We start from the raw sequence: 23,087 nt of genomic DNA on the forward strand, positions 1-23,087 counted from the left end.
CTTCATTAGCTGCGCCGAAAGAGATTCGTATATTTCTCACAGGGCATAAAAGGCCATTGTAAAAAAACGCCCTCCGTCCCCCTTTTTTTTTTCAAACGTAAAACATGTCACACGGGGCTCACAAAGAGATTCCAGTCGTCACCGAGAGCGAGAGGATCGTCGCCGAACGCGACGAGGAGGAAAATCGTGATCGCGGGAACATAAAGAGAGGGGAGTGGGCTACGCGCGTTCTGCCGAGTAGCCGAGAAGAGGAGGCTGGATTCAAAAGAGGAGATGGAGAGAGGAGGATGAAAGGCCTTGAAGGGGAGGAGGCAGAATATCTCCAGGTAGTCCTTTATGCTGCACGCTGACTTCCTGTGTGTACAAACCTTGAGTTCTGGGAGCGACGGCTCTAAAAGCTCCTTTCTGGAGTCCTTGGATGGATAATGACTGCATTGCTGGTCTATTATCACCCGTGCGGGCCTCACATGCCGCACAGCCTCCCGTACCCCAAAGCAACTCAATTACTGGTATAGTGCCCCGGACAAAGCTGCCTCAGTCTCGCGATGCCCTAACTGCCATTGTTCAGGTGGCGAATGGCCGCGCTTGTCGGGAGGTTGTGAAATATTACTGCAATTCAGACGTGCTGACTTTTTCACGGAGACAAAAGAGGAGAAATATTACGCCGCGGATATCAGCGGCCGAGGCCCGTGAAATCAAAAGAGGCCGCTCAAGCTCGACCCCGGCTGCGTGCCGCGCGGCAGACAATGCTGTGTCTGTGTTACGCAAGCTGTCTTCATGCGGTGGAGCCCGGACAGCAGTGACCTCTCGATCCGCGCCATTATCCCGCCAGAACTCCCTTTCAGCTTTTTAAAGCTAAAAGGGAAGGAGTCGGTGGCGGCCAATATTTGACGGACGCAGAAGATAAAAAAAAAAAAGGTGAATAGAAGAGAGGGAAAGAAAAGGCTAGAAGGAAAATCCATAAAGAACGAGATATTTATCTGCATCAAACTATTGCATTTCCATTTTCTCTGGAATCAGGAATCCAAGTAAATGTCACATGAAAACACAGTTTTGTTCTCATTCTTCGTTTCTTCCCAACATCCTCTGCTCTCAGCACGTTGTGGTGTGTAGAGGGACTCACTGCGCACAGTTAAAAGACAAAGATGTTTCGTATTGGATTATTTCAAGGTGGTCACAACTATACACTTTGAAATATTCAAGTCTGGTGATCTGCTGGAGACGCTCAGCTCTCCTTCGTTTGTGTTTCGGGCTCCTGTTGCAACTCTAAAGCCGTTACTTAGGATTGACCCATTTAGGAATTAGTGCCCCGATAAGACAAGAAAACAACACTTGGAGCAGGAGATTGGGCGGGCGGTGGTCATGTAATGAAAACAAAAGTTCCCATATTTGTAACGGAGCGGATCATATTGTCTGCACGGCTTAAAGGACTCATTACACTCTTAAGCCACAGTGCAGTGATTTGTTTTCAAGCAGAACAAGGCTCCCTGCGCTCAACACTAACTACCCGTCTTGAGCTGTGTGTGTGTGTGTGTGTGTGTGTGAGTGGGGTTATGGGAGGGGGGGAAACCATCTCAGCATACGTGTCCGAGAAGGAAAGCCACCGGTAACCCGCATACGGAAAGACTTAGAGACGTACAAGAGATGATAGTAGAACTGTCTCAACAGCTTTTCTATTACAGGGGCTCTGTGTGTACGTGTGTGTATGTGTGTGTGTGTTTGTGCGCATGTGTCTGTGTGTGTGTGTAATCTAAAGAGAGCCTACAGCCGTTCTGCTTGTTATCATGACATGTCACATTTGGATAACAGATTTTTTTTCGGAAAACGACATGTACTGCTGACAAAGGTTAAACACTTTTATTGGGCACGAGCCAAAAACTTGCCCTCGTAACATGTTTTGAGATTTCATGAGTGATGAACTTTTCTGGATGACTCCTACCTCCCTCCTCTTGTCCCCATTATTATATACATACATATATACAGTATATACATATATATATATCTATATATATATTGTTGAACCCCTGAATGAATACAAAGGTGAGGCTCAAGTATGAAGTATTTGTGAAGGCCAATCGGGATGTGAGCATCACACCGGTTGTTTAGTGCAGCAAAATAATCTTCCCAAGTAAACACCACTTTTAGGATTTTTGAAACGTGAATGCAATCGTGAGAAGACGTAAAAAGCTGAACGTTAGGCTGAGAACGAACTACACCTCAGTTCACACCACTAGACTGCAGGCTAACTAGTGATGGCGTGTAGTCGTTTCACGTAACCACTCGTTAGCCAACGCCTTCTTTTAAACCAAAATGTTCTATCGTAAAAATACAAAATGTAAAAGTTTCAAACCAAAAAAACATACCCTCCGACCTCGAGACGAGGAACATGCTGACTCATTCCAGGGTGTTGGGACTTGCTCCTGATTTGAGCCCTGATATAAACTTAGTTTTTTTTGTTTTAGGAACAAGCCATGTAAACAATAAAGGTTTTGTTCGTCGTTTTTGTTGCATCCTAATCTCAAAAAAACAAAAACAGTCACAGGTTGAGATCACCTTCTGCTCGACGGCAGGCCGCCCAGCTGTCGTCTCTCAATTGTGTTCTGCTTGTTATTACGTGTCATTATTTTGGGTTGCTTCCCCATCAATAGGGATTGTGTTGCGCGGCCATGTGATGGAAGGACACGCCACATCACTCGTTCCGCAGCCTTGACCGAGAAAGATGACATTCCTCCCAGTTAAAAGATGCCCCTCAGCTTTTTTGATTATGTCTCACTTATGTGCGGTCATGTGACTCTTTATGCCCCCTGAATACACACATTGTAAGGGCTGCGGCGCATGAAATCCACGTGTTAATCCGTTACATTCGTTCTGACATGTGTTCGCATGAGTCTGATGAAACGGCGCAACAAGCGTTATATTAGTTCAATTCAATCTTAAACACACTGACGGGGCAGCTTGACCAATGGGACTGAGAGTTGGATGTAGAGTGAGTCCAAGTGGATCTGAACGCCGTGTTCAAAGTGCGGGGAGGCGCCGCTGATGGAGATAATTTATCGCTGCCGCTCGAGAGAGAGGGGGAATACTTCTGTCGCTTGGTTGCGCCGTATGATTGCAGGTGAATGCAGATTACATCGGCGGCGGGGGCAGGGGGGGTGCGAGGCGGGGGCTTATCAGGAGTGTGCAGGAGCAGCGGGATCCACAAACACCTGTTGGAAAAGAGCGCGGGGGGCGGCTGAACCCGGCGTGATAAGAGGCCGACGCACCGGTCACACTGACGAGGGGGGCGGGGATGTTCGGAGAGATGCCGATCGCAAGCAAACAAGCAACAACAACAGCAAACAAACAAAAAAGGACGACAGAAGTTGTCATTTAAAAGTAGGGTTCTTACGTGCGCACAGAAGCCGTGACACGTGGTTTACGTCCAGGATGTTATCTCTCTTATTATTTGTTGTTCTATTGTTTTTTTTTATGGGTGGGGGGTCGGGGGGTAAAATGTTGAGAACCAGACGGGCCACGTTGCATCTTTGTGAAGATTAGCGAGCGGAAGGCACATGTGCTCTGAGGGAGGTTCACCGCGATAATTACCAAGCGCTCCCGGTTGCATCTGCCTCATGCTAACTGGTGGCAGGCCAACCGACAACACGCACCGAAAACAACAGTCCCTGCTGGCGCCGCCGCTCGCTCACTGCTGCTTCTTCCTTTTTCTTCCTTTTCGTTAAAGCTCTCTGTGTCTCTCTGCCTTTTTCTCTCCCTCTCTCTGGCCCCATCTGTCTCTCCTCCTCTTTCATCTCTCCGACTTCTGCATCTTTATCACATTTCCTTCTCTCTTTTTTTCTGCTCCTGAGCTCTCTCTCTCTCTCTCTCTCCACTCCTACTCTTGTTCCCACTCCTCCTCTCTCCGTTCTCTCGCTCCTCTTTGCACTCGAGGCCATGTGGTCCGGGGCGAGGTAGCAGGGTGACAGAAGCCGGACCCTTTGGTGTCGCAAGTTCCTTATCTCGCTTACGAGGTGCTGCCGTGCATGCGCACCAAGTGTTTGTGCGAGAGCGTGTGTGTGTGTGTGTGTGTGTGTGTGTGTGTGTGTGTGTGAGCGGGGCGCTGTTCTCGAGGGCAAAGTGAGGTGTGAGAGGATGATGCACTTGATACACTGTGAGGAGAGGAGGAAGAAGTGAGGGAGAGGAGAGGAGGGAGTGGAGGGAGGTGCAGGCCAGGACTGCGCTGCTTGCGCGGAGTACGCCTCCTACTGGACCTCAGCTGAGCCGTCAGAGAGCGATGTGGTTCACATGGAGAGAACATTTCCACTTTACTGAGTCATTACGTGAGAAGCTGGAATAAGAGAACACAATACCATGCTGGATTAAATAACTCCACCTGTGTTACACCGGTTTCCTCACATTGCATACTGTATATGAAATGATATTTGTATTTTAATAAAAGCACAAATGCATTTATTTCAGATTTAAATTGCACACCCTATTTTGGCAGATTGTTTACTCATTAAGAAAATATTTTGAAATTTCTTGCTGAAACATGTATTCATTTAGTTTTCCAGTATGATCTCACACTGATGACATAACGTTCTTCTATATATATATATATATACACACTGTATATGTATTTTTTGTGAGAGCTATTCCTGATGTATCTCGTAATTTAATGGATATTTAACATTGCAGATTTGAATGGTGGCTGATGTCATTAAAAGGCTGTTCTCCTTGCAAAATGTTTCTAAATCAGCATAATTAGTTGTTTCTTCAGACATTTCCTCTCATTATGTAGTTTCTTCTTTTGTGAAATTGTCCTCGTTTTGACTTCCACCAGATGGGGGATGAATCTCTCAGTGTCATTGAGAGGACACGTTAGTGGAGTAGTATATAGAGACAGCATAAACAGTATACACAGAACCACCGGGCGCCCGTGGCGTCTGCAGCTGTGTGCGTGTCCACGTCCGTGTCGGGAGGACCACCGAGGCTTAGACCCCCGTTGAGGCCGCTGGTCCGGCAGTGGGGGGGGTCTCCCGTGCACGGACTCCCCGGCGCCAGCATACGTACGTCGGGAGGCAGAGGCCTTGGACCGCTTCTGCCTCTCTGCAGCCCGGAGCCGACAGACAGAGCAGAATGGCTTGACTCTTGGACGGGGGCCATGTCGTGTGTGTGGCACAGACGCCGAGCAGACATTGCACAGCCGTTGCGTGGACGTGGAGGCCTCGGGTCGCCGCTACACTGTTATTAAAAACAGTGTGATAGCATGTGGGCTGTTCCCTCTCCTCTCTCCTCTCTTCTCTCTCGATTTCTTCTCTCTCCCTCGTTTCTCTCCTTGAGCACAATTAATCGTTCTTAACCTCTTCTCAGTTATAGAACGGCGTCTTTCCTCCCGCCGACTGTATTTCGCCAGCGCCGTCTCGGAGGCCATCTCTGCCACAAAACATACATTCCCTTCACTGTTAATCACACATTATCCTCTCGGTGTTCAAAGTCGCAGCCTTATTGTGAGCCTCGCTCAGCTGACTTGAGCCCCCGCCGCCCACCCGGTCACCCCCGATTGGGAGACGAGTGTTATCCAAAGGCGCTCTCTTGGAGGTCCTTGAAGACGGCGGCAACAATTCTCCGGGTTTTGGGCAAAAAATAATCAATAAAAAACATTAAATAAAACGCATCCCATCATTCAGCATGTGAAATGGCAGCACTGGGAACCAAAGGCTATTTCTCTATATCTGTCTGTCTGCTCTTTGAAGTGAAAGGTTTTTTATCGAAATCGTCACCGTTTTGGACCTTTTGAAAATGTCAGTGAATTTTTTATGCGGGTTACACTCTTCAACCAGTTTCAGAGAATGCACGCGCACACACACACGTGTATATAAATATACTGTAAATTATAATTGTTTTGAACTTTTCCAATTTTTCTGTTGGATGATTCTCTGATATGTACTACAAGTGCTGGCCGAGGTTTTGACTGACTCGCACACGGGAAAAAAATGGCAACAGCCATCAACCATCTGCAGATGTGATGGCTTACCCTAACAGAGGCAAACATCCTCTTTTCCCTCTCGTTTTCCTCTCATTTTCACGTTCACTTTCCCCTGAGAGAGCTGTCAAATTGGTTCTATTACAATACCCATCACAAGCCCCCTTTTTAAAGAGTGGATACAGATGAACACACACACACACGCAGGCAGGTATTCAGGAGCTAAAACATTGACATTACAAAGACTTGGATATGTGTGTGTTCAGGCATAAAGACTCATATGCATAGGCAAATTGCATGCAAAAAAAGTCAGTCCCAAAAATCTTTAAAACACAAATGGTGTGGAACAAAGTCACAAACAGACACAAAGTAACAGAGGGAGCAGCAACCACAGGTGAGAAGACACGCCCCTGAATCTGGGACACGCCCCTGAATCCAGCATCCATGTTTAAGACCCGACATTGAAACAATCAGCACGAATCACCAAGTTCAGGATCCACAGGAATTATGCCCGTACAGCACGTCAGTCCAAAGTGGCATCACTTCATCATTTTTATCCCATCAGAAATGTGTGAAATGATCAGAATTAGCATATGCATACTTGAATTATAAAATCTAACGTGTTCAACCTTGAGTGGACGTCTGTGACGGATACGAAGAGATTTGCTCATCGGTGTTCCGGAGATATCGCGTTCCCGGGAATGGGGTCGGCGTGACCTTGAACCGTGAACCGCTAAAAATGAAATCAGTTCATCCAGGAGTCCAGGCCGGCGTTTGTGCCAGCTTTAGGAGGAAATACACTTCCCTCCAGTGTTTCCTGAGATACGGACAACCTGATAACAAGAACTCAACACGACCAACATGTGACGGGAGATGCGCACAATAGAGACAGACGCTGCTTTCGTGTGCAGAATCGGAAGCTTCCTGGTCGCTTGTAGCCCGAGCAGGAATGACTAATCAGGTGACGCACGAGCTGGAATGCTATCTCGGACCCCGCCGGACAGTGATTTAGGTTTTCATTGATTTCAAATGTGTGTAAACTGGCTATTTGTGAAACAATCCACACAAGCGTGGTTCTTTCTCAACTCCCAACTCCGCTCTCGCATCCCGCGTTGCTCATCATACTTATAAAACGGAAAGCTGCTTCCAACATTTTTTTTTTCTCCAAAACCAACAATCTGACATTCCTGCAACTTCACCGGTGCAACAGTACGCTCCATCTCTTCATTCTTGACCCAACCTGCTTTTGTCGTTTTTCATGTGTCCAAAAGACATGGATGCTTTTAACTGTGGTGACGGTGAACATAGGATGTCTAATATGTCTCGAGGACAGAGTGCATTATGACATCATCCGTCACATCGGACATGTAGCTGGTCAGCGATTACGGTTTCCTTCTCCTCTACTCGGTCCCTCGGTGTTGGCGGGGAGTCGGGTTGTCGAGCAGTCGGTCAGCCAATCAGAGAAACAGGAAGGCAGCAAGGCGGGCGTTATTCCTGGCTGCAGCCTGAGCAGATTCCCCCCCGGCCCGGGCCCTTACTCGACTCTGGAGACGGGCGAAAGAGGCGGAGCCAGCAGGCCTATCAAAAGGTCCGTCCACAACGGGCCTCATTACGGCTTCAAGGGGGCGCAGTCGCACCCCACTCCAGCCATCCCACCACCCGGCCCCAGAAACCACTCGTCTGTCCTCCTTTCGCGGTCTCTCTCTTGTTCCGCTTTCTGATACTCGTTCAGTCTCGCTCGCCCTCGCCGTTCTCTTTCTCCGTTTCCCTCTCCCTCTCATCTGTCTTTCCTAGAAGGGGCACGTCAGATGTAAACAAAGCCCGACGCCAGCCACTAATTAAATAGATGAGCGGTATTAACATAACCTGAAAACCCCAGCCAATTGTACCCCCCTCCACTTCCCTTTAATATCCCTCCTCCTCAACCCTCCATCCATTTTTTTCTTCTTCTTTTTTTTTTCTTCTTGTTGTTGTGATCCGAGCAGTGAGCGCCAATTGCGGGCAATGTAATTACCATTAGGACAGAAAGCCTAGCATGTCTTTGATATGGTAATGATGCTTCATGTACACCCTGTACACCCTCCAACCCCCATTCCCAACCAGAACACACAGACACACACACACACACACTATCACCTCCCTCGCCGCCACACACTTCCAAATAATCTCACCCATGAATATCAAGTGGGGAAACTCGTCAACACCTGATAGTGACGGCTGCAGTTTTGCATGAGCTGCTTGAGGGCGACGGAGAGGAGCGGCAGAGAAAGAGATGATGCGGATGGGTGGTGGATAAAGCGACAGAGGGCAGTGTTCGGGGGAGGGAGGGTGCGGTTCAAACATAAGTGCCAAAATTACACGGACAGACAGAGCGAGGGGAGGGAGCGACAAAGGTGGGAGGGAGTGAAAAGATGACTAAATCGTGACTTAAGAGGAGAGAAGGTGGAAGGGCAGGAGGGCCGACGTGTCAGGGGAGACCTCGGTTATCGTCACGTCGCTTTAATTATTATTGCACTTGTCGGGCGTCGTTAAGGCCTCTTTAACATCTCTGCACTGGTCTGACTGGACAAGAACGCCCCCCCCCCCTCCTCCTCCTTCCCTCCTCCTCCTTCCCTCAGCTGCTGCTATTGTTCTACGACGACATTTCCTTCCTCCACCCTTTCTCTTTCTCCTTCTCTTCATCTCCTAACCCGTGCTGCCTTCTCACCAACACCCCCACCTCCATCTCCATCTCTTCCCGCCCTCTCTTCTGACTCCTGCTCCCCCTCTCTCCATCCTCCGTGTCCAGGCTCTGGCCTCCAGCCCGAGGATGGAACAGGAACAAACCCGAGTGCCCGGCTCCCTGCTGTCCCTCTCTCATCCCGACTACACACACCATCCCTCCGATGCCTCCGTCGGTCCAAGTCCCTCCGCCTTTCCCCTCAACACCACCGAGGCCTTGGCCAGCCTCGCAAAAAATAGCCATGGACCTGGATCCCGTGTAGAAGAGTGACGAGTCTCGTGGGGACACAATGCACACAGTGCCCTGTACATTCAGCGTCTCGCCTTTGTGTGGGGATACAAACAAATACAAATATATATGGGCTCGGCAACATGGAGCTTACGCCAGCAGAAGGAAAAAAATTGATACAACATTTTTTTAAATCACCCACGTATATGTGAGATTGTCCTCTACAGATGATTCTTTGGAGCACTTATACCACCGGTACTTTATGAGGGCAGAAGCCTCGGGCTTTGGGTTCAACACGACCAACAGGTCTAGTGGTGTGTTGGTTAAACTCGTTCATTATATTCCTATATTCTGACTCCGGTTGAAGTCAAAGAATATGCCGAAAGATCGTCGGCCTCACGGTGCACAATTGTTATTCTATTTAAAGGATTGAGCCACTAACATGGTCCTCTTTTTATTCCTTGCGCTCTCAAACGCGGCGCCTACATTACCTACAATGCAACTCGCCTGCCGACAGCAGCCGCGGCATCGGAGCACCAAAGACACAGAATACATTGATCTTCACATGTAAATATAAATATAACATAAACATGTTCCGTCTCACCTTTTGGCCCACGAGTGCTTTGAGTTCCCGAAACATGTCTATTAAAATATTAAGAGTGAACATTGTAGGGGGAACAGATGCATTAACAGCAGAAACATGTGTTATTAGCTATTCATTGATTTAGTGGTTTTGAAGGTATGTTTTAAGTTTCCTCAAAATGATATCTGCTGTTGCACAATAATATTTGTTTGTTTAGTTTTCTTAATATAAATAAATGGTTAGTTGACACTTAATATGACATGTCTAATGAAGTCTGGTATAGTTTATACTAAGTCTCAAATATTATTTCATTTTTGCCCAACTAACAGTTTAAAGCAGACGCTGATTAATGATAATATTCAAATGAGGGAAAGCAGAAAACCCTGTAAACAAAACTGAAATTAGAGATTTAGATTTATTGTTTGAAAAATGAAATATACATAAAAGCACTTTTTAGATTATGTTGAAATAAAGATAAGACAAGATATAAAACCTGGAATTACTCGTCTAACAATAATATTCACTCGTTAAATAGCGCCTGTCTGACGATATAAATATGTGTATATTAGCACCATGATTGTCCACTTCTTAAGGGTCAAAGTGAGCCAATAGATACAATAAGAATGAAACTACAAGAAATGGCAAAGATCTTGAACAGGGATTAAATTCTACTCTGTGTACCGATTTGTCTTGGCATCGCCCTAAAATCAAACAAAACATGTCGTTCTAATATTCCTAAAAAGGCTGCAGAGGTGAGAGCGGCTGAAGGTAGGCGGGCCTCGCTGCTCTATCGTCCCGCCGGCTCCCCAGTGGGCCACGGAGAGCAGAGGGAGCCCCGGCCAATCAGAGGGGAGCCCAGATGGACCGACCGACACGCACACACACGCACACACACACGCACACACACACACACACAGACACACGTACACACACATGCTCACTCAGTCACTCACATGTCATATGTTATCCCATCTGCACTGTCACCAAGCTGCCTGGAACCCCAGGGCCTTGTGGGGGGGAAACACACATACACACACACACACACACACACACACACAGTCAAACAGTCACGTACAAAGGTTACTCAAATGTGTTATTGCGAGTGCACGTGCATACACACAGCCGAGGTGTTCCCAGTGTGTAATTGGAGGTGAAGATAACTGCAGCCTCTCTTGTTCGCTTGAGTGGGCACCCGCGTTGTAGCAGCCACACACACCAACATGCGCGCGCGCACACACACACACACACACACACTCCTCAAATATGGGTCTTTTCACATGAGCGACGAAGCTTCACGATAGGCAAACAGTGTTGTACGATGCACCGTGTGTATTTTGTCCCGTGGTGGCTGACAGACACTGACTCTATAAAAACACGAGTACATTTTTGAATTGATATTTCTATTTCACAGATGACACCATGGCGGCGAGGACTGTCGCAGGGCAATCGGCAAAGTGAGGCGGCTTTTACACACAGTGACAATCGTATCGGGTGTCATGTAAATGGTTTTTTTGTCCTATGTGTTGGAACATAAGGAACCGCCATGTAGTTTTAGGGGCACAAATGGAGGGCTTTTACAGAATTAAATCATTTGGGCTTCAGAGCTTTATGGTTGGGTTGAACCAACGTGGTGGTCCAGACCAACAGAGATCGCGATCCCTACAGCCACGCTGCTAGTGTCAGGTGATTATACCATTTGCTAACAAGCCAAGAGCTAAACCAGATTACACTAACCCCCACTTTGAGAAACTACAATATGTTTTGCTACAAATCACTTTGAAAAAAACATGCCACGTGTTAAATCTTCTCTCAACACAAGCAGCCTCCTAAAAAGTAAAATACAGTCTCGACTTGTTCTTGGAAAAGTTTACTGAGGTGTGACACGCAGCCCTGGCAATGTTGCCACGTATACACATTTGATCCCTTGGTGAGCACCGTGTTGTACCGACGGCCACCACCTTGATGAATGTCCCTTTGAGACGCAGCAACTGAAACACAACTCAAATGAAAAGGCCCACAGTCAAACTAATCTCATCCACGTGAATACTACTCAATGTGAATTACTCCAACTTGCTTATTTATCATCAGGCACGTAAGAGAATGAGCTGAAGGGGCTGAACGTAAAAATGTAAATGCCTGAAACAACAAATGCACGCACGCACACACACACACACAGAGAGAGACACAAACACACACAGGCCTTTGTCTAACAGAATGAGACCAGTAATCTTCCCTCCACTTATCTTGGACGCGTCAGCTAAATGGGAAGTGAAAAGTCAAATATGAGATGTCACATTTAGTTTACCTCTCTGCCGACCGCCTCCCTCACTCCTTCGCCCAGTTTGTGTTCTGCACGTCTCAATTTGATTGCGCCGCCCTCCGCCCTCGACATGACGCTCGCACAACGCACACTCGGCTCCCGCCTGTGTGACGGTTGTATGTCGGCATGTTAAGTTAAATGCGTCTCTTACGTTCAGTTCTGAGCGCGGAGTAAGAGGAGGGGGGGGGGGGTCTGACAGAGAGAGAGAGAGGCGGGGAAATGCAGGGAAAGAGGGAGACTGTAAAGACAAAAGGAGATGCAGAATATGACTTCTGGGTTTAATCTTTCCAGCTATCCCACGTCGGCCTAATTATTACTTTTTCTGTGCAGCTCCAGTCATAAAAATCACTTTCCCCCCATCGCGTCGCCAGGAGACACATTTAACAGGTACTTTTCCACTCCAGTAATCCTCTTTGGTTGCAGCCGGCCTTCAGCGGCGTTTCGCACACAGTCTCGACTCTTTGCGTGGCGGCTTGTGTGGAGCCGTGAAAGAACCACCGCGATGTGGTTTAAAAAAAAGATGTTTAATTAAATCTTAAGTAAAGAGGTGAAAATGAAACACCAAAGTATTGTCACGCCCGACGTCACGGGTAGCGAGGTGCAGGAGTTCATGCGCAGAGGAATCGAGAAGACTCAGTGAAGATTAACAAAAAGGCGCTCTTTAATGAGGCAAAAGTTTCCACACAAAAAAAACTAGAATGGGCACTCGGTAGAGCGCATACCTTCACATATCACACGATTGGGCATTGAATTATGAACATGTTGGCATTAGTTGTATGCCAATTGGATAAAAATTGACCGTGCTATGGTAAAAAGAAGATTTTGACCTTTTCATGACCTTGACATTGACCTTTGAACCGATCGATCCCAAAATCTAATCAGATGGTCCCCGGATAATAACCAATCATCCCACCAAATGTCATGCGATTCGGTTTAATACTCTGACTTATTCAAGAAGATGTTGATATTTTCATGACCTTGACCTTTCACCTGGTCAATCCCAAAATCGATCAAAACATAACCTTCCGCATGTTCAATGCGAAGGTAAAAAGTCCAAAAAGGGGCAGGCAGAGAATCGGGGTTCAGGGCAGGCAGGCAGGGTCGAAACAGGCAGGATCAGGTATACGCACAAAGGGCAGGACGACGGAAAAAAGACAACAATCCCGCAACAGACAAGGGAGAGAGTGGCACAATATATAGGGGGGAAACAGGTGTACGACATGAGACATTAACGAGACGAGAGTGGCTGAGGGCAGGTGCAGGGAATGACACAATCAAGGAGACAGGAGAGGCCGAGTGCAGGTGAAGGGGATGAAACGATCAAGGAGACAGAGGAGACACAGAGAAGACACCGAGTATAGCGTAGACACAGTAGAACCACAGAGTAGCCAGAGGACACACAGAACAGAGCCTTACAGTCTGGTTTACATGTTGCAGTACCGTGTCATTTGCAAGTGCCTTCATCATATCAAATCTTTGATTGTAAAAAGAAATGTTATTTCATTTGTTGAACAACTGTTGAAAGTAAAGGGGCCTTTTTCAATTTGGTTTTCTACAACTGACATTCTCGCTCTGTCTCTCTCTCTCTTTTTCTATGGGATCATGGTTCAATTTGTTCCAGACCGAGACCACTTCTTTTCGTTGGACCAAAGCTTCGGCTGTTTGGTCCCAGCGGGAGGTTTCCAAACAAACATTTTTTTTAAAAGTCCCGAAATCCGCGCTAAACAAACAGCCGCATTCTGTTGTATATTCTTCAAAGCAGATATGAAGGAATCCTCTCAACTCTGGAGCTATAAGCTCATCACAATAAGCTGATAATTTATGAAGTTCAAAGTGTCTTCTCCACATCCAGCTCAGGACTCCACGGAGTCTTCTTTCAAACGCTGCACACGTGTGGCCCCTCTGCGCCTCCGAGCAATCGTCTCAAACTTGGTTAATTACATAACGGGCCACTTTGCAGGTGTAAAAATCACCGCGGTGCGCTGAAAGGTCCCTCTGGAGGCGCCAACCATCAGGAAATTGCAGTAAAGAGTTTAATTGTAGAATCGAGAACACTGGGAGGTGTAAATTCTTCCGCCGGCACTCTGGAGAGCGTTTCCTTTGTTCCTGTCGGTGGGAGAGATAACAATTCCTCCCACCGCTAACTACCTGCCTGCCTGCCGACCAGGTTTTGTTGTGTTTTGTTGTTGCTAATAGGCCTAATTGGCCATAACCCAGAGAGAGGGCGGGGGGGGCGAGGGAGAGGGGGGGGGGGAATGAAACTACCTGCTCTCCATCTCCCTCTCTTTGCCTCTGTTCTTGCATCTCACTTCTTTCTCTTCAAGGAAAAGCGAATTCCACAGAGAAACCGGGAGCACATTATGAAGGCTCAGACGATCCACGATGCCCGGAGCTCTTTGCACACGTGCACAAGTACAGAGGTGGGGTAGGTGGTGGTGGTGGGGGGGGCGATAGGAAAAAGGGAAATTGATAGAAGGACGGTAAAAAATAAAGGGGGAAAGGAAGGTGCGTGCGTGGATTTTCCCCGAGAGCGCAGAACAAAGCCAGGTAATGTTTATGGATGACGGTCTTTAAAGGCCTGGCGTTTACCGAGCAGCACTTTGAGACTGGAAAACGCCCTTGATTAGCGCCGGGTCAGGCAAGAGAATGCACGCTCTTGATGTTTAATTGATGTGGCTATTTTGTGACAGTTAGATACGTCACGCTGGCGTTTTGATCTCCCCCAATACGCCATATCTTGTAGCAGCAGATAGCCATTGATGTGGGATTCATTTGTTCTGCGGCCGCGAGGAGTGATATCCCCGTATTTGATCTATACGCACGTGCAAATCTTTACCCCTAACATTGTGTGTGTGCGTGTGTGTGTGTGTGTGTGTAGGTGAGTGTGTGTGTGAGTGAGTGAGTGAGTCCAACGTTGCTGCTAATCAGCACAATGTTCTAGTGTTCCACCGGGAACAAAGCACGCAAAAACTAGGATATATTTGCGTGAACTAAAAACACACACACTCCACCACACACACACTCCACCAGACACACACTCCACCAGACCGCGGTGAAACACCTCGAGGCCCGCCATGTCGAAACGCTATGAATCGCAGTGTGTTGCATTCATATTCCTCTTGAGATATTTTAAGTGAAACCGCCCTGCCCGCAATCCAAGGGAATACTACGAGAACAGTATGTTAGTGGGCAGATTGTTTGTGTGTGTTTTGTGTGTGTGCGTGTGTGTATGTGTGTGTGTGTGTGTGTGTATTCAGAGCAATGGGACCTGAAGGAACACCGCGAGGACAATCTGTCGCCCCTCCGCCTGGGCCCTGGGTGACAGATGATGTGCTCCCAGCGTGAGTGTATGTATGTACATGTGTGTGTGTGTGTGTGTGTGTGTGGGGGGGGGGGGGGGCGGTTGGAGAGGGGGAGGGCTTTGGGGGTTGACTGTAGGGCGACAGCTTGCAACAATAACAATAGCTTTATTCCAGACATATTTTCAAAGGTTTTAGCTGCTTCAGCCAACGTTCATACGGAGATCGTCCTCCGGAGCGCTCGCTCGTGCCGACGTTCAAAGAGAGAATTCCTCTCAGTTACGGGGTATTTAAATGAAATTGCTTAAAGTGTTGTAAAAAAAAAACGAGAAATCGTTACTGGCTCTCTACACAACTTACGGTTTTGTCGCGTGGAAGCGCGATAACAAACAAAAATATAGAAAAATCCACATTGAATTACCATGAAGTCACATCCAGACTGAGCAAATGATGACAAATAATGGAGGAAAGTAACAAAGAGAAATCGATCGAATTTGTTGCTGCCCGTGTTTGATTATCAGTATTATTAGGAGATGGAGAGCAGGTACTTTCATCCTGTTTCTCTGTGGAATAAGCAGCGTGTCACGGTAGTTTTGTATTACTTTTTTTATTCGGCGAAACATTAATAGTACGTGAACAACGCTGCCGTCCTCGTCGACTCCATTAAAAGCAGGAACATTCTCGCCCATGTCTACGAAGCCCAGTTGCATATCAAAGTTTTTGTTCACGCTTGAAGACGATGCAACAGGAAGCAGGACAGCGAAGCTTTGTACAGGACATCAAATGGATTGCTTGTTGTTGTTTTTGCACAATAGGGCAACCAGTCATTTTTCAAGAAATAATGTATTCCAGTTCCTCTGTTCAGAATGCGTAAAGTCAGATCATAGTTTGAAGACAAAAGTTTCTTTGGGGAATTTAGGTCTGCGATCAAAGCCCGTAGTTCCATTTTTCCAACAGCAACAGATTCACGGCATGTGGTTTCCCCGTGAAACCCCGAAACCCGCAACCGCACGCCACCTCCGAAAAGCTGACCGACGGTGCTTGAAAGCAGATTCCCGTCCACCGTCCCTCCGTCGTGCGTGGCTGACCACAAGCCGGGCCTCTCAGTATTACTCACCGTCGTATTTACAGTGAAGCCCAGGGATAAACTCGCCCTTTGTTACCGAGCACTTAAGACCTGACGTGTGCTGTACACACACTGCGGAGTGGGGGTGGGTGCCGTGTGTTTGTGCGCTCATGCTTGCGTGTGCATTTTGGACCGCCGTTTGTCTCTCAAACTCAAACAAAAGAGCGCACATCCTCCATCACGGCTTTATCTGTTTATGCCATCAGCTCTTCTGCACCCACATACTTGTAAACACACCGACCCACCCACTCTGTGTGTCACACACGTATACATGCACATGAGAAAAAAAGTAAGCACCCAGGTGGGGGTCAATGTTCCATGTCTTTGACACGGATTGGTCATGGTGGAAGGGGAAGAGTTTTCACATGTATCCCATCCAAAGTGCATAACTGTATATGCATGACTCCATTGGCCACAGGATTTATGGAACATTATCGTGGAATATCACATACTGTACATACACTACCGTTCAAAAGTTTGGGGTCATCCAGACAATTTCGTTTCTTCCATGAAAACTCACTTTTATTTATCAAATGAATTGAAAATTGAATAGAAAATATAGTCAAGACATTGACAAGGTTAGAAATAATGATTAATATTTGAAGTATTAATTTTGTTCTTCAAACTTCAAGCTCAAAGGAAGGCCAGTTGTATAGCTTATATCACCAGCATAACTGTTTTCAGCTGTGCTAACATAATTGCACAAGGGTTTTCTAATCAGATATTAGTCTTCTAAGGCGATTAGCAAACACAATGTACCATTAGAACACTGGAGTGATAGTTGATGGAAATGGGCCTCTATACACCTATGGAGATATTTCATTAGAAACCAGACGTTTCCACCTAGAATAGTCATTTACCACATTAACAATGTAAAGTGTGTATTTTTGATTAATGTTATCTTTATTGAAAAAACAGTGCTTTTCTTTGAAAAATAAAGACATTTCTAAGTGACCCCAAACTTTTGAACGGTAGTGTACACACACGCAACTGTGAAAGTATATGCAAATGTTGGTCACACATGTTGAGTTTTGCTCTTTCAAGCACCTCAAAATGATTTCTACAGTCCTCTAAATATATTGTCAAGGAGAACGTTCATGTTTTGGTCATGGTCTTTGTGTTTGTAAGATATGTGAATAGCGTACATGTTCCAGAGACAAACACGTGTCACAAAAGGTCCGAACGATGTCCACAGTGCCGGATCAAAACACAAACTGAATGCTGAGGTCGGACAAAAGATCTGCACACGGCACCGAGAGCTCCCAGCGGATGGGATTCAACAGGGAAACGGGTCCATCAGATCGGCGTCAGAAAACAGAACAAGCAATAAATCAAGTCATCGGCTAGGTTGTTGTGATTTATATGATCTACATTATTGTATATACTCAGTCATCACAAGGCCTCATCCTCTGTTTGTGGTTGTTGTTTATTTTAGAGATGCACAGCTAATGAAGTTAACAAACATTGAATTTACTGAATCTTCTTCACAATAAAAGCATTCCACCAATTCCCCCTGTGGAAATGTGAACAGAACCAGGAATGCTTTCACATCTCCCTCTCACTTAGAGAGAGTCCTGGGTTGCAAGCACTCTACCAATGAGAAACCTTATCAGTATACAGAATAAAAGCTTCCTTCAACGCTCTACCAACAGTCCACGCTGCATGGCTTCTGCATTGTGACTGCACGATTATGCAACTCCAACCCCAAAAAAATTAAAAAATAAGGGCAAAATATAGTGTCTGTAGATTAATAAAAAAAGGAAAGCTTTTCATACGCAGTCTTCACAATAAAAGTGTCCCAACAATTTTCCGGTGGAAAGCTTTTAATTTGAAAAGTGACAGCAGGATATGCTCCATTTACCAGCGAGCAGTAACTTCCACAAAAAAGTTAACGGAGGTTGACGTGTCAATGTGAGAACACAAACAGGGGCACCGGAGTGGAGCTGAACTCCAAACCACAGAGGTCACTGTGAGCCCGACACAGAGACTTAAACATTTGTTATCATAATAATGAACTCTCTCTCTAATTAGCGGCAGAGCCACATGTGTGTACACACAGGAAGGACACCGGTGAGCAATCCACAGAAAGGTGTGTCCGTCACGGTGACTCACGGCGGCGCTGACCCAGAAGCTGAGCGGGAAAAACCCAACACACAACAAAGTGACCCGAGCGCTGGAGCTGGCGACCCCGTTAGCGGAGCGCCTGCCGGTAGCCCAGTTTCAACTGGCCGGCATGGAAACGGCGTCCGACCCAAGGGCTCCACTCGGAGGCTGCCCGCTTGGCCTCGTTTCCTGGACGGAGCCGAGGAGAGAAACCCATATGTCAGACAATATAATGCCCTGTGAAGCATGCCACTTTAGTGGAGTCTGACAGGAAGGATCACACACACACACACACACACACACACACACACACTGATTTGAGGACAGGGCTTTCTGGATGGCCGCTCTGGCAGATGAAGAGACAGCAGTGACATAAAGTCTGTTTCAGTCAAAGTGTCGGTGTGTGTGTGCTGGTGGTCAAGTGAATGTGTTCACACACATTCGAGTGCGTCTGAAAGTTTGTGGGTGCGTGTGTGTCCAGTGAGAATGTGCTCGTGCTTTTTTCTTTTTGGGTTTCTGACCACGTGTACAATGTGTGTGGGTATGTCCATGTGCTTCTATAGATAGATAGATATACGTATTAACATCTATAGATCCCACTCTTTGTCCTTTGGGCAGATGGCGTGTTGCTCTTTGCACTTCTACCCCGTCCTCGTGGTTCCTCAGCAGCGAGTCAGATGTCCCCACCACACTGACCTCACTCACCTCACCCGTCACGCAATTAACTCTTGTGTCTTCCCTTTTCTATCGCCTTTTCTATTTACCCTAACCCTCACAAGCTCAAAAGTGACACTTTTCTCTCTACTGAAAATATAAAGAAAAGTAGAGGAACAATTTGACCACATGGGGTGTATTTCTCAGTGCTGAAAAATAAATACAAATAAAGCCGGCTCTGTGTTGAAGCCCCATATGTCTCTTTTGTCTCAGCTGTCCTTTGCTGTCCCACAGCTTGCATTGGACAAACAAGCAATCCAAGTTTTCCAAAACCCCTCTATATGCTGTTCTCTGGCCATCGCTGGCCCCCTCAACCCCTCATGCTCGCACAGTCCCGATTCATACACAAGTTCAACTCCCAGCGCCAACCACAAACAAACGGCAGAACACAACAGAACAAACAGCGGAGGACGCAGCTCACTGTATTTGTCCGTTTGCACTGAGACGATACTTACAGGTTTCCAGGCCACATGTTTGAAATGTATCGCTGGGGAAAGTACAACTCTTTTATTTATTATTTTTTCTTTAAATAAACACATGATAAATGAACTTGTAAACACTATATTTAACAACAAAATGGCCCATTTTAAACCACCCTTTGGGATAAAAAGACAGAAAATGAATCAGATCTTTGTTGTTTTAAAAGCTGCTGTTCTCCAGAAATACGATCTCACTCTGCTTTACGTGAGGAGCGGTATGGAGGATGTGGACGTAGTACAGGTGCTCGATCTAAGAGTGGACGTGGTGGGAAGTTGGTGCAAAAATAAACTCACGTTCCTGTCCGTCCCACAGGAGAAGTCCAATCTTGTTCCTGTAGTGTTTACTTGTGTATCTGGGTGAGTCTCGGGTCCCCGTGGAGGTTTCTACATGGTTTCTGAGACGCGGATTGAAAAGAAAAGACTGAATTTGGTCATGTGCTCTTCAGCCTCGATAGAATATGGAAGAAACGACTCAGATCAATGAATGCTTTTACTAAAACTACATGGCTACATTAAAATGCCATATTATACATTTAATTGACACTAAGTAGAACAAAAATGTCCTCACAGGCCACTGTACCACCCACCCCTCCTACACACACACACACACACACACACACACTCTCCTCCCCCTTGCCCCTCCATGTCAGATGTACAGATATGATGCGTACTGACTGCCCACTAGAGGCCAGCTGAGAATGCCGATTGGCTGGATGCTGACTGTGTAGTCATGGAAACTGACTTGAGCCCTGTGTGTGACCTCACAATGGCCACATGAAAGAAGGGCGACAGAGAGAGGGAGCAAAGGGGGGAATAGAGAGAGAGAGAGAGACGGTCACCGTTTGTTTGTCACAGTTTTAAAAACCAGTCCCTTGAGCACTTACATATTTAAATGCAGCGTGTCTGTCGGTGTGCGTGTGCATGTGTGCATGTGTGTGTGTGTGTGTGTGTGTGTGAGTGTGGAATGAAAATAGCAGCTGACCTACAAGCGCTCCGGGAGAGGTGGCTCTACTGAAGAGTGGAGACCCATCAGAGACACGAGCAACCCTGGTAAAGAGAAACAGAAGAGAGGGATTTAGCTGGGGTTCACACTCAGGGACACAGCCAGGTCGACTATAACACGGCAACACACACACACAAACACACACACAGATAAAACACCACTACAGGGATGTTACAGAGGCGAGAGGAGGAAAGTGGACAAATGAAGTGCGCCGCAGATGACATCATCAGACCGACTGAAGGAGAGTGGAGAGAATCCATGACTGTGAGAGGAGACAAAGAGAGAGGGAGGAAAAAAAGGAGAGAAGGGAACTCTTCAAAAAGAAAGAGAGGAAAGTAAAGCATGAAGAGGAACAGATCTGAGCAGATTCAAAGTGTAAAGGGGAAGCTTTAAAACCATAGAGCGCTGCAGTATGTGGGCCTCAACACCAACGACTGAATACACCGTTAAAAAAAAGAAAATTGTTTGTTCTTTAAATATCTTTTTGTTTTAAATGTGCAAAGCAGAATGCGTCCGTCGACCGGGGAATCTATTCGTCCAGCCTCGATTTTTTTTGTTCAGATGCTGTTTCAAAAGGCTTCATCTTCTGAATTTGGAAATGGCACTTTTTAATTGTTTTGCCGTTGTTACTTCATTGTTAGATTAAATGTGGACGTTGCCTGGAAAGCTCACGGAAAAATATCTGCATCCAGCCAAGAAATAGTTTGGCTCGCAACCCACCATAAAAACAGCACATTTACATTTTTAAACTAACACATTAATTAATAAGCTTCAGAACTACTGCTAGGGGACTGTGTCGCCTTCAGACAGAGCTCAGGGCTCTTTCTGGTCCTCATGCTGAGATCAGCTGACTGGCTGTAGCTGCATATTCATTCCACATTAAAGTAATATTGATTAGCATCCATCTTCAGTCCATGTTGTCCTATTCCATCCCAGTCTGGTCCATTCAGCCCCGATCCGAAATCTCTTGCTTGAGATCCAATCAGAAAAAAAGCAGAGAAAATACTGGAGCTATTATTATATGAATATATAATTCAATATAAAGTGGGTGGAGTATACGTTTGAAAAGTATGTTATTGCAGCACGTTAATGGCTGCGGTTCACCTGGCTGCTTCGCTCTGACCCTCCCCTCCTCACACGAGGAAAGAATATGCTCACTTGCGTGCCAAATAAACGGCCCTCGCGCTCCCGGAGGCTCCTCCGGTACCGGCAGCGTGAACACGGACACGGCTAATGAAGCCGGGGACAAAGACGGCTCATCACCTGTGTGAAATACAAACTGTGGGTAAACATTCAGATCAGTGGATCTCCACTTGGCAGGCCGCCGCCGCCCCTCTACCACGTCCAGCCACAAAGCTGCCACCCTCCTCCTCCTGGTTTCAACCCGACGCCTCTCTCTTTAGCGTCAGCCATTAGATAAACACTTGCACACACACACACCGATCCATTTATTACTCTTTAAAAAGGTCACTGTTTTCCTTGGCTAAGCGCCCCGCTTGATAATTTTATGCATAAACAAATGGCAAATTTGTGCCACATAAATATGTATTAGCAATTAATAATGGTGTGTGTGTGTGTGTGAGAGAGAGAGGGGACGCCAGGTGCATGCCGAGTGGGGCTGCTGGAGCCGGACTGGTGGCTTTATGTTGCTCGCTGGTCTCCCTCTCCTCCACACAATGGCCACTCGGGAAAACACCAGCAACAGGGCTCTCTCTCCCTCTCCCTCTCTCCCTCTCCCTCTCCCTCTCTCTCCCTCCCTCCCTCTCTCTCTCTCCCTCTCCCTCGATTAATCTTCAAGCCATGTTGCACCAAACTTTAAAACTACATTAGAGTAAAGGGATTAACTTTGAAACAAGCCTAATCCCACCCTATTGCAGCCTACGGTATGTGTCGGTCTAACTTTCCCTCGTGTGATGCGGCAAAATTGTCAAATTAAAAGTTCATTGTGTTCTAAAATAAGAGGATGCCAAATTATTTCAAATTTAGAAACTTTGTTGTCGTCGTCTCTTATGTGGGTTATTAATTCATGTTTTGATGATTGGCACAGTGGTTTTCATTGAAAATATGAGGCATGTTTTAAAGTGAGTGTTATGGGGCGCACTATTGATCCAGTTTAATTAATGATTAATAAAGGATTTAGCTCTAGATTAAAGTGACTTTGGAAAATAACATCAACACTTTGTTGTTCTTGAACCACGATTACATTTGGAGAGATTTGAATACTGAGTGTTTACACACTGTAAAACTTGTATTCAAAATTAATTAAAACGCAGTTGCTACGATGAGAAAGTTACAGTGGAGTAACATGAGATCCAGGTGTGTCATTATTGCTCAAGGGTCAAAGAGCAACACAAATGGATCATTTGATAGAATATGGTACAAGGGATATTATATATATATATATATATATACAGTATATATATATATATATGTGTGTGTGTGTGTGTGTGTGTGTGTGTGTGTGCATGTCCTAGGACAAAAGGCAGCCCCATCTGTTCCATTGTCACAGGGTCTTTGATACGGATCAGATAAACATGACATTTGGGAT

At 46.3% G+C, this 23,087-nt stretch overlaps 1 protein-coding gene across 9 annotated transcripts in view; it reads right to left on the reverse strand.

The window, feature by feature from the left end:
• The window catches only part of sox5 (SRY-box transcription factor 5), a 225,593-nt gene that overhangs the window by 160,938 nt on the left and 41,568 nt on the right, over positions 1–23,087 (reverse strand). For 5 of the 9 annotated variants that reach the window (XM_056424351.1, XM_056424349.1, XM_056424350.1 and 2 more), the window contains 2 exons: positions 20,519–20,583; positions 19,831–19,931 (listed from right to left, as the gene is read on the reverse strand). The exons of 1 other annotated variant lie outside the window; for it this stretch is intronic. The gene's annotated coding sequence lies outside the window, so the exon portion shown is untranslated. The remainder of the gene's footprint in view (positions 1–19,830; positions 19,932–20,518; positions 20,584–23,087) is intronic. 3 more of the 9 variants (XM_056424353.1, XM_056424352.1, XM_056424354.1) reach the window with 3 other exon arrangements.

Source organism: Pseudoliparis swirei, chromosome 10, assembly GCF_029220125.1.
Source record: "Pseudoliparis swirei isolate HS2019 ecotype Mariana Trench chromosome 10, NWPU_hadal_v1, whole genome shotgun sequence".
Taxonomy (NCBI): Eukaryota; Metazoa; Chordata; class Actinopteri; order Perciformes; family Liparidae; genus Pseudoliparis; species Pseudoliparis swirei.